The sequence below is a fragment of the Manis pentadactyla genome, chromosome 7, assembly GCF_030020395.1.
Source record: "Manis pentadactyla isolate mManPen7 chromosome 7, mManPen7.hap1, whole genome shotgun sequence".
Taxonomy (NCBI): Eukaryota; Metazoa; Chordata; class Mammalia; order Pholidota; family Manidae; genus Manis; species Manis pentadactyla.
In genome coordinates, this window is record NC_080025.1 from 109,178,742 (window position 1) to 109,189,371 (window position 10,630).

At 37.3% G+C, this 10,630-nt stretch overlaps 1 long non-coding RNA gene across 1 annotated transcript; it reads right to left on the bottom strand.

Moving 5' to 3' along the window:
- Nucleotides 1-57: 57 nt before the first annotated feature.
- Nucleotides 58-6,681, bottom strand: LOC118918567 (uncharacterized). The gene is made up of 2 exons (XR_005027187.2): nucleotides 999-6,681; nucleotides 58-734 (listed from the first exon to the last, which is right to left on the bottom strand). It is a non-coding gene; the product is annotated as an uncharacterized LOC118918567 (long non-coding RNA).
- Between the last annotated feature and the right edge of the window lie 3,949 nt (nucleotides 6,682-10,630).

The following is a 10,630-nucleotide window of genomic DNA, read 5'->3' on the forward strand; positions in this document are numbered from 1 at the left end:
CTTTTCACATTTCTTTCTTAGTTGTTGGTACTCTAGGTCTTCATATGGATTTATGTCATTATATGTGGTTTCTCCTCTTTGCACTCATCTTTAGAGATTGACTAATACCTCATTCTGTTTGTAAAAACAGCCAGTAATTTCTGTGCAACCTTATTATGTGCAATATTTTTAAATCCTAAGAAATATGTGCTTTTTTTTCCAGATAGACTTATTTCTTTAGTCCTGCACTTTTCCACATTATACTCTACGAGTATTAATCCTATGGATACATATTAAAACTAGTGAATGTCTCATACAACATTGCGTGTAAGTGAGAAAAATACACTATTTACAATATGTGGTGTTCTCTGTTGTCACTTCATTGTTAAACATTTATTCTACAAATCTGGACATAGGTTGTGTAAATTGATCATAGACCATATTAAGAAGTTACTTTTGACTAATCGGAAAACCCTAATAGGACCCTGTTTCATTGCCATTTGGTAGTTTCTCTCATCATCCCCCATCCCTCATAAATATTAGTAGCTTGAAGATTTTTTAATTATGATTTTCGTGTATTTGCTTGCTAGGAGCAAGTATTCTTGCCATTGGGTTTTTTCCTCTTTAGGCCTGGCTAGGAAAAAGCAGAGACTTTGCATAAAGCTGTATTTGTTATAATCATCTTTAATTTGAAAATTGTGAAAAAAATGAATTTATTTTATTTATATATCTTAGTTATTTCTTGGAAGTTATACCTACAACTTTTTTTATTTTTATTTTATTTTTATTTTTATTTTTTTGAAGAACATTATGTTTACTAGGCTCTCCCCTACCCCAAGTCCCCCCAACAAACCCCATTACAGTCACTGTCCATCAGCATAGTAAGATGTAGAATCACTACTTGTCTTCTCTGTTACAAAGCCCTCCCCTTTCCCCCACCCCCCACATTATACATGCTAATCATAATACCCCCTTTCTTCTTCCCTGCCTTTATCCCTCCCTACCCTTCCATTCTATACTTACAACTTTTGTTTGATAATTAGAAAATACTTTGAATTTTGGTCTGAAGGCTATATCTGTAGCTTGTCAAACAGAAACAAATGAGGAAGAAAAAAAGGCCATTTTCAAATCAGGATTAATGTTAAGGATTATTTTTATATTAGCATCTTTCCCCTTTTTCTCCATGGTCTGATTCTTTTCCTTGTTTTTCCCATTCTGAACATTTATTTGAGCCACTGTTTTTTTTTAACCTCCCTTTTGGCTCTTTGGCATAATTTTTGCAAGGAAAAATGAAACAATCATAATTATGTAAAATACAAGCCAAATATCAAAAGAGATATTTAGATTACCTAAATCTAAATGTGTGTGTGTGAGTAGTTTGATATGTAAGCAACTGGAAATTAGATCAGTAATCAACATTAAAGTTTCCTCAATAACTTAAAACTTAAAATAAATTTTTTTCTTTATTGTACAGATTTTATAGGTAGAAAATGAAAAACTACTTAAGAAATGTCTACACTACAAATCAGCACATGAAATCAATCAATCTTTTCCTTTTGGGAAGAAAAATGACTTAATCTTTTTCTTGAACTAATTTCATGTTTTCTGGATTGAACATGTCCCAAATTGGGGGCACATAGTAGTAGGCGTGAGATTCTTTTGGTGCTCCAGAATTGGCGTAATTTACTCCTGATTTGATGGGTGACTGTAGGCAGTTTTGTGTTAGGAGTTTTAAGTCTTTTCTGAGAGAGTTTTATGAGAATTCAGGTTGCCTGAGGTCAATCATTTATACATTGGGAACCCCTGCCCTTTTGACTTCCCTTAAGGTAAACTGGTATTGGCAAAACTGTTTTTTCTTCAGGACAAGCACTAAGAATAACTTTTCAAAGAGATTATCCCTGGGGAGGCTCGCCAGTGAGGGTATTGGAGTGCCAATCAAAAGGAAGAGCAAAAATGAAGTCAATTTTCACTTGGGGATGGAGAGAGTGCTGGTATGCAATGGCAGCACTCCACTTCCAGAGTACAGCATCCTTACTTGAAACTTGTGTGTGGTATGGAGCAGGCGGGAAAGCAGAGAAATAGAGCTCAGAGTGGGTTTCGCTAGTGGCAACTGGGGAGAAAAGACTTGGGCGGAGTACATGCCACGCACAGCCAGAGGGGATTGACAGAGGCAGGCCTGACTAGCGAATTCCAGCAGGCTGTGAGCTACCATCGGAACAATAGCTTCTGCGTGATCACAGTAGGGAACAATAAACCTGCATGACCACCTGCAGGGCCCTGCTGGTTGAAATGTCCTGACAACTGACAGAACCAAAGCTCTTATCAAAAAGGAGATCTAATGCAGGTATACATAACTTCTGAGGAAACTGCTTTTCTCTGAAGTTTTCTCCTGTGCAGTTTGATATAGTCCTTCATAAGTACATACAGATATCCAAGGAATATCAGACATTTAAGGAAAACCAGTATCCGGGAAGAGAAATACCAATACCCAACCCTGACAGAAAGCAATGTATTTCATAGACTAGAAGATAATTTAAAATCTTAGTATTACCAGACTGAGATAATCTTGCATGAATAAATCAGGCACAGGTCCTTGTCTTACTTAACCTACTTACTTCACATTTCCTTCCATGTGACAATGATGTCAGGCTGGATGAAGCAATATGAATACACATTTCATTTATACTTAACATCAAATACAACCAAAGTCATTGGAAGATGGAGCAGCATATATGTTCCCTATCATGCAGGCCTTACTTAGACTCTCATCTCAAAATTCAGATTCTTCTTCTATCTCAACTTTGTTACTCAAACTCCATCCCTGTGGGTAAAATTGCTATATTTCCAGAATATCTGGACTGGCCTTAGTGCATCTCCATATAAATAGGTGTTTTCAAGAGGTGGAGAGTAGTCTATCTCTTTTATCAACAGGTAATTACAGGGGAGAGCGAGGGCTTATCTAGACTGGAGAGGTCTCCTTTTGCAGCTGGGTTTGAGAGACACAGGCGAGCAGAAGTGGATGACTGCTTGAAGGCAATGAACAGGTTTCTCCCAATTTATTTCTCCCTTTGACTGACTTCAGTTTCAAAGGTAATTTGCCCTGGACTGGGAAAATATTTCTCCTGAGAGTTACAATCCCCAGCTTCTCTCCAGCCCTTGCCCTATGATGGAACTGCCTAGTGAAGAAGAGCAGGAGTTGTCATCCCCAAAATGTGCCCCTTACACATAAAATGCACCTACTTACTGTTATTTTGTGCTGATTATTATTTTCTTAAATGTAGGCACAGGAAACACTCTGAAAACCAAGTAGATGTTACCCTTTTGTAAGAGATTTATATTTATACAGGAAATTTATATTTGTAAGGGTGTTACCTTCTGTACAAGGAAGAGGGGGATGACTAAATCTCTAGAAACCCTTATCAGTGGAGAAGGCTTGGACTTAAACCTGCTTAAGAACCTCGCTTGTTTGCTTTGCCTGAAAACCTCCCCAAACTGGCTCTCACCCAGCCCAATACCTTCTTTCGTCATTCATTGGAGATAGTATTTAAGGTGGTGGCTTGGGCATTTTAGGAGAATTGCTCTGTTCTCCTGGGTATCTCTCATGTATACAAGACGCATACATGTTATTAAGCCTCTCTTTGTTTTTCTCCTGTTAATCTGTGTTTTATTACAGTGGCCTGGGGAAGGGGCATATCTCAGCTAAGCATCTAGAAAGGTAGAAGTAAAATTCTTTTTATTCCTTGATACTAGGTCATTTATTGTGCATTCTAATTTATTGTTATTCACCATAATCATTCATAAAGGGTGCAGGTGCTTATGTTTCTGTGGAAAGAAACGGGCAATCATCATAATAAGTAAATTACTATGTAAAGTGATAAACTCTACAGAAAAAATGTAGCACAAGGGAGGGATATTGAGAAGTCCAGCAGGTCAAGGGTGTGTTGCAATTTTCAACAGGATGTTCAGTGTAGACCTCACTGAGAAGGTGAATTTACACAGACTTGTTTCTGTCAGTGGTGTGGATGTGCCTGATTGGGCAGGTTTAGGAGAGAATAGCAGCAAATTGGAGTACTTCTATAGAAATCATTTGGAAGAGAATTTATAGTGAATACATTTCTGGACAGGATTTTTAACATGGATATTTTTAGTAGAGTTTCAATTATGACTCCATCCAAGTAGCGAATAGCTTTTTCTTCAGAATGGTGATCTATAGAACTTTAATAAGTATGCTGTGAAAAGAAATCATGTTCAAATACATTTGTGAAATCAAGACTAAGATGAAAACCTTGCTAAATATATTTCTTTATAGGTAGGTGTGATACTGTGATTTATAAGAAATACATTTGGTAATTCAGATGATCAAAGCATGTTTTTCAAGTATATTTGGACTTCATAGTTCCTGGCTTTCCATAGTTCTAGAATGCTTTCAAAAAACTCCTTCCCATCTTACTGACCAGAAATATTCCATACTGTTGCATATTCATACCTAAACCAGTCATGAACAAGGGGAATATAACCGCCGTGACTGGTTTGGGCTAGTTGAGACCAGGCACTGGGATAGGGGGCTGGGGCTATCCCTAAAACTCAGGGTCTCCTGTTAAAGCGTTGATGACTATAGAAAAAGGTGCTCTATTAAAGATGATTGAGAGGATGGAGGGGAAGGTTGTATGCACTATACACTATTGAATATTAAAACTTGAAAAAAGATTCCAGTGGTCTTGAACACTTTTACCTCCTTTATGATGTATTCTTTATCATTAGATAGATATTTTTAAAGAGGATTAGGCTCTTCCCTTTGTATCCCCAAATGGTGGTTGCATTTTTGTTTGAGTTAGGAACCAACCTCACCTTAAATACTGTGGAATCTTGGCATTTAGGACAGACTCCAAAATTCCATTATAATTTTTTACCTTTGTGAAGTACAGAATTGAAGTCCATGACTTACTAGTCTACCATTCAGGATATAGTCATTTATGTAGTAAGCAGGCCCAGACACCTATTAAATATCTACATATCAAAATATCTTTGAATAGTTTGTATTCATCATTATGCAGGCATTTTAAGAGGGAAATTATTTGCCAAATGGTGTTCACTAAATTAGAGGTACAAGTCTCTTCTGTCAAAATCAAGGCTATTCTTTACATGAAGATGGTTGCTACCATGGCCCGTTTATGTGATCAAATCTTTGCCAGCCACCCTTATCTGTTCTGCTCCAGCTGGCCTCTGTCAGACCTGTTTTCTTCATTTATTTGAATACTGGTTTGAATTTTTATCTACTGGCTTGTAGGGAGTCAAATCTGCAGGTATGTTATTTCCCTTAGCCTTAGTCCTGTCAGCTTCATTGTTTTCATTTTCTCTCCCCCCCACCCCCACCCCAGTCTATGCTGCTGAGGTCCCAAGGATGCCACGTGGGAGTCTGTTTTGGATTATGACACATTATGTACTTATCACTCACAAAATTAACAGGTTAAATGAGTTTTGCAAACCCATTCAACAATTCAAATTTTAAACTTCATTTCCTATTTAAACACAATCACTTGAAGAAGCATTACATGATTCATTACATATATTAGGGAAAATCATTAAAATAAAATTCTCTGCTGATATTTCTTTTAATTACAACTAAAAGTTTACTTTTAGTTACATCTGAAATGCTGTAACATTTTCTTGTTTTAAATGAGTTTTAGCATTTTCTATATTGCGTATTTCTTAATTAGAAATGGAACACACTGGTATTTGCTACTACATAATACTTGGTTATTTGTACTCATTTTTATCATTTAGATAATGATTCTCATTCCTTGACACATGGATCAGGAATATAGGCCCACAGATCTGATGTATAAGATAGGAGAAAAACATTTTTCTTTGCTTTTCAGAGAGGGTTATGATCCATTCATCTCTGTTCCTTTCTTTGTGTAGGTAGGGGTGTATGTTAGTTGGCATTGGCTAGCCTGTGCTGCAATAATGTATTAGTCACATTCATTTTCCTGAATATTGAGTAATATAAGATTAAATATGCCTAATGCTTTTCTTATGGAATGTTACAATTTTGCAAAAGAAATCGCTGTAAACTAGCTTCTTCCAAAGTGTGTTATCTGTGTGTTCAATGAAAGTAAGAATTACATAGTCAGGTATGGGAAACACTGGATTATGAGAGTTTCCTTATTATTCTAAGACTTCTCGAAGTCTTTAATGTACAGACTTACTTTGGATATTTCCAGGAAGCAGATATTATTTGAGGCATTTCTAAAATCTATGATCAAAACACCTTTTTTTAAGGAGCATTTCTCTGGCAATTAAGCCAAAGAAGAATTCTGTGTAACACTCTTTGGAAACTCCAGACCAGATACACTTTTAAATCTAATTAAAGGACAAACTTTTGTGGAAAAGGCATTTGTAAACACTTTAAAAGCTTTCCATGAATGATTGTCCCTTCTAAGTCTTCTATAGAACTGATACCCCCTATGGAGTTATTATGGGCAGTAGAGAAAACTAATTAGAAAAGCTATTTGAAGAGTGTTTCGACTTTAAAAGTGTAAAGTACATGTGTATACTAGCTTATCTTTGTTATGAGCATTAGGAAGTGCCAAATTAAAGTTTGATGTTGGTTATAAAGATAGAATACCATGATTAAGAGATACAATATACATGGTGATGCATCTTGAAAGCCTGAAAGTCTTTCTTTTCTTATTCCCAGAGTGCTCATTGACTTCTCAGTTTGTCAACTGGATAAAGACAAAAAAAAATATGAATATACAAAGCCAGGAAAATTAAAAACCTGAATAGAAAAAAAAGTGCAAAGATAAACACATCTATACTCATTTATAGTTGGAGATCTTACTTCATTGAGAAAATTGAACTAATCTGAAGAGAACTTCCCAAGGTTCTCACCATACACCTATAGAAGCAGCTCCATTTTCTCTTTCTGTGAGTTCCCTACCAAAAACAAAGTCTTCAGGTTGCTTGTTTGCTCCAGAAATTCTTCTCTTCCACTCCTGTCACGTTACTGCTTTCAATTCAGTAATTCCCACCAGCAAACACATCTGTTGCTATTTCTCCCACACTAAAACCAAATTCTCTCAACTCCACTTTTCGAACCAGTTGCTATCTCATTTCATTGTTCAGTTGCTATCTCATTTCAGTGCTCGCCTTTGTAGCAAAACTTCTCCAGATAGTTTTCATTCCCACCACTCCACTAAAACTTCTCTTGTCAGGGTTATTGATGAGCTCCACGTTGCAAAATCTATGTCAAGTAACAAATAAATTGGTAATTTCTCACCTTATACACATTTTTCATCTTAGACACAGTTTAGCACTCCTTAATATTCTTTCTTCACTTAGTTCCCAGCACACAAACTCTTGCTTTTCTTGTTCCCCACTGGTTGCTCCTTTACAGTCTCTTTTGTTGATTCCTCTTCTCTTTTGCATCTTCTCAGTCCCGGTCCTTCCCTTCCCTTCTCTCCCCTTCTTCTCCTCCCCTCTTCTCTTTCTTTTTCTTCCCTTCCCCTTTCCTCTCTTTTATTCTCTTCTCCTTTGATTATACTCATTCCCCTTGTGTCCTCTATTCATGGTTTTAAAATCATCAATGTCTGCCACTTCCAAATTTCTATCTCCGACCCACATCTCTCTCCCAAACTCCAGGTTCTATGTTCCACTGTCTTAAAGTACAGCTCTACTCAATATGTCCAAAATAGAATTCTTGATATTCCAACTCAAATCTACTCTATCTCAGCTGATAGCAAATCCATCCTTCTAGTTACTCAGGCTGCAACCATGGAGTGATTCTTGACTTCTTTCATGTTCTTGCACTTGCACCACAAAGCCAATCCTGCTGGTTGTATCCTCAAAATATTCCCAGAATCTCACAAGTTCTTATCAATGCCAATGCTAATACCACCATCATCTCCCATATGGAATATTGGATAAAGGTAAATTTTTATCCTTTACCCCTTATAATCTGTTACCAAACCAGTAATAGTTATATTCTTTTAAAAGGTGAGAGATTGCCATCTCTCTGCTTCAAGGCTTCCATTTACTTCCTTCTCATTCACGATAAAAGCCATATCCTTTACAAGAGTCTATACAGTTCTACCCAATCAGTCCATCCTCCCCTTTAACTCACTAATTTTATCTTCTACTCTTTTTCCCTTTGTTCGCTTGTTCCTGCCAGACTGGGTTCTTTATCCTCCCAGGACCATGACAGGCATGCTTCCTCCTTAGGGCTTTTGCACTAGCTGTTTCCTCTGTTTGGACCACTCCCTAGCCTTTGGCCAACACTTTAACCTTCTTACAGTCTTAGCTCAAATGTCATCTTTTCAATGGGACCTCCCAGGTCACGTGTGTTTAAAACCACACATTGTCATGTCCTTCCTCCTTCATACTCCCCATCCCTTTCATCTCCTTCCTTTTTTTTTTCATTCAGCACTTACCATCTTATTTGCTTATTATGTTATTATACATTTCTTTTTGATAGACTATAAGTTCTGAGGGGATAAGAATCTTTATTTGTTTTGTCTACTGATATGTCCTAAGTATTTAGGGTATGCAGTAAATATTTGCTATTTGAATAAATGAATTCAATATCTTACTAGATATGCATATCTCAGCAATTTGATTTTCTGAAACATTACAAAATCCTTTATCTCATAAAGCAGGTTAATCTGAATAGGAACATTTTGATTATAACAAATGACATCTATTCATAAAGATATTGAGAATCTGACATAGTCATCCAGCAAATATTTTTTTAATCCTAAATGATAACATCTCTTCTGCTATTAGTTTTTTTCTCATTTTTTTCAGACATTTTAGTGTTAGGAAATACTTTTCTGTTAAAATACCATTATTCAAATGGTCAAAGATACTACCTAATAAAAAGTTATTCTTGAAAGGAGACAAAATTAGTTTATATACTGATACTGATTGATCTTTAGATACTCAGAAACTAGGATACTGCCCCTTAGTTAAGAGAAGATCAAAGGGGAACTTTAGAAAAGGTTTTATTGAGTTAAGAAGTTAAAAATCAAGTGTTAAATATTTTTCTATACATCTTCTTTTCCTGTGTGAGCTTAACTTAAAAACCTTGAAAAGAATAAATCATCTCTCTTCCTAAACTTTTGAGCTGTGTTTGTGTATTGGCACAGGGACCCAAACATGCATTTCACATTTCACTTTAAAGCCATAATTAATGGTGTACTGAAAATGTCCCTTATTTGGTAATTATAAACAAAAGAGTTGTAACTTCTCCAACACTTCGAGAATATTTTCAAATCGATCATAAAGTAGGTCAAAAGAAATCTCATTGAATTCATGTTTAGAAAATTTATAAATATCACCTGGGAGTGCTAACAGAAATAGTGATATGAACCTGATTCTGCCAAGGGCTACTTTATGAAAACTGAAAGAGTTTCCTCAGAGGACTCAGAGATATTTAACCTGCATCCAGTTGTGCCTGAATAATCCTCTCAGAGTCTTCAGCTCTGTGAGTCAAAAAATGTTTTCTTTTTGCTAAAGCCAGTCTGAGTTGAATTCTTGCCCTTGCCTCTCACACCCTTCATCATGGGTCAGGAGCAGCAAGGAATCGCACTGAAGGAGAAAAGCAGGCAGGAGCACAGGGAAAGCTGTTGCCTAGTTCAGAAGATGGAAGGTGCTGGCCTGGTGGACAGAGGCATCCCCTGAGAATGGGAAAAGTAGGGTGGCAGATCAAAGAAAGGCAGAGATTCCCATGCCACTCACCTGCCCAGGAAGACTCCATGGATAAGCGTGCAGGTCCACGGATTAATCCCCAGATGTCATAGCTTTAAAAGCAAAAGCGTGCATCCCTGTGACCAATCCTGCGGTAGGCACAGACTGAGGGGCTTCCCAGACTGAGGGGCTGCTACACGATGTTTATCCAGCTGCCCCAGTACACCATAAAATATTTTCATTTTCACTGTGTCCCTGATGTAAAAAAAAGAGGTTAGGAAGCACTAGGAGAGGGCTGCCGTGAGGGGCTCCTATCACAGAATAACGGCCCCTTCAAAGATGTCCTAGTTATTCCCTGAGATCTATGAATACATTCAGGTACATGACAAGGGGGAATTAAAGTTGCAGATGGAAATAAGATTGCTGATGAGCTGAGTTTAACATAAGGACTTAGTCTGGGTTTTCTAGGTGGGCCTAATGTAATCACAAGGGCTGTTAAAAGGGGTAAGAGAAGCAAAAAGAGTCAGATTTGAGAGATGATATCCTGAGAAAGATTTGTTATCTTTGCTGTCTTTGAAGATGGCAGAAGGGACCACTAACCAAGAAATGAGAGCAGCATCTCAAAGCTGGAAAAGGCAAGAGAATGGATTTTCCCCTAGAGCCTCCAGAAAGGAACACTGGTCTGTCAACAACTTCATATCAGCCCAGTTAGACCCAGTCAGACTTCTGACCTTTAGAACTATACGATGATAAATCTATGTTTTTTTTAAGCCATTAAGTTTGTGGCAAATTGTTACAGCTGCAATAGCAAGCTAATAGTGTTTCACAGAGGACAGCAGTTCAGGGCTACTTGGCAAAATCTGGCAGCAGCAGCCGGTGGAGGATTATGTCAGATGTGGGCTAAAGGCCTGGTCTGCCCCATTCTGCTGTCACGTGTTAGTCCCAGGATTCCTGTTTCCATTTC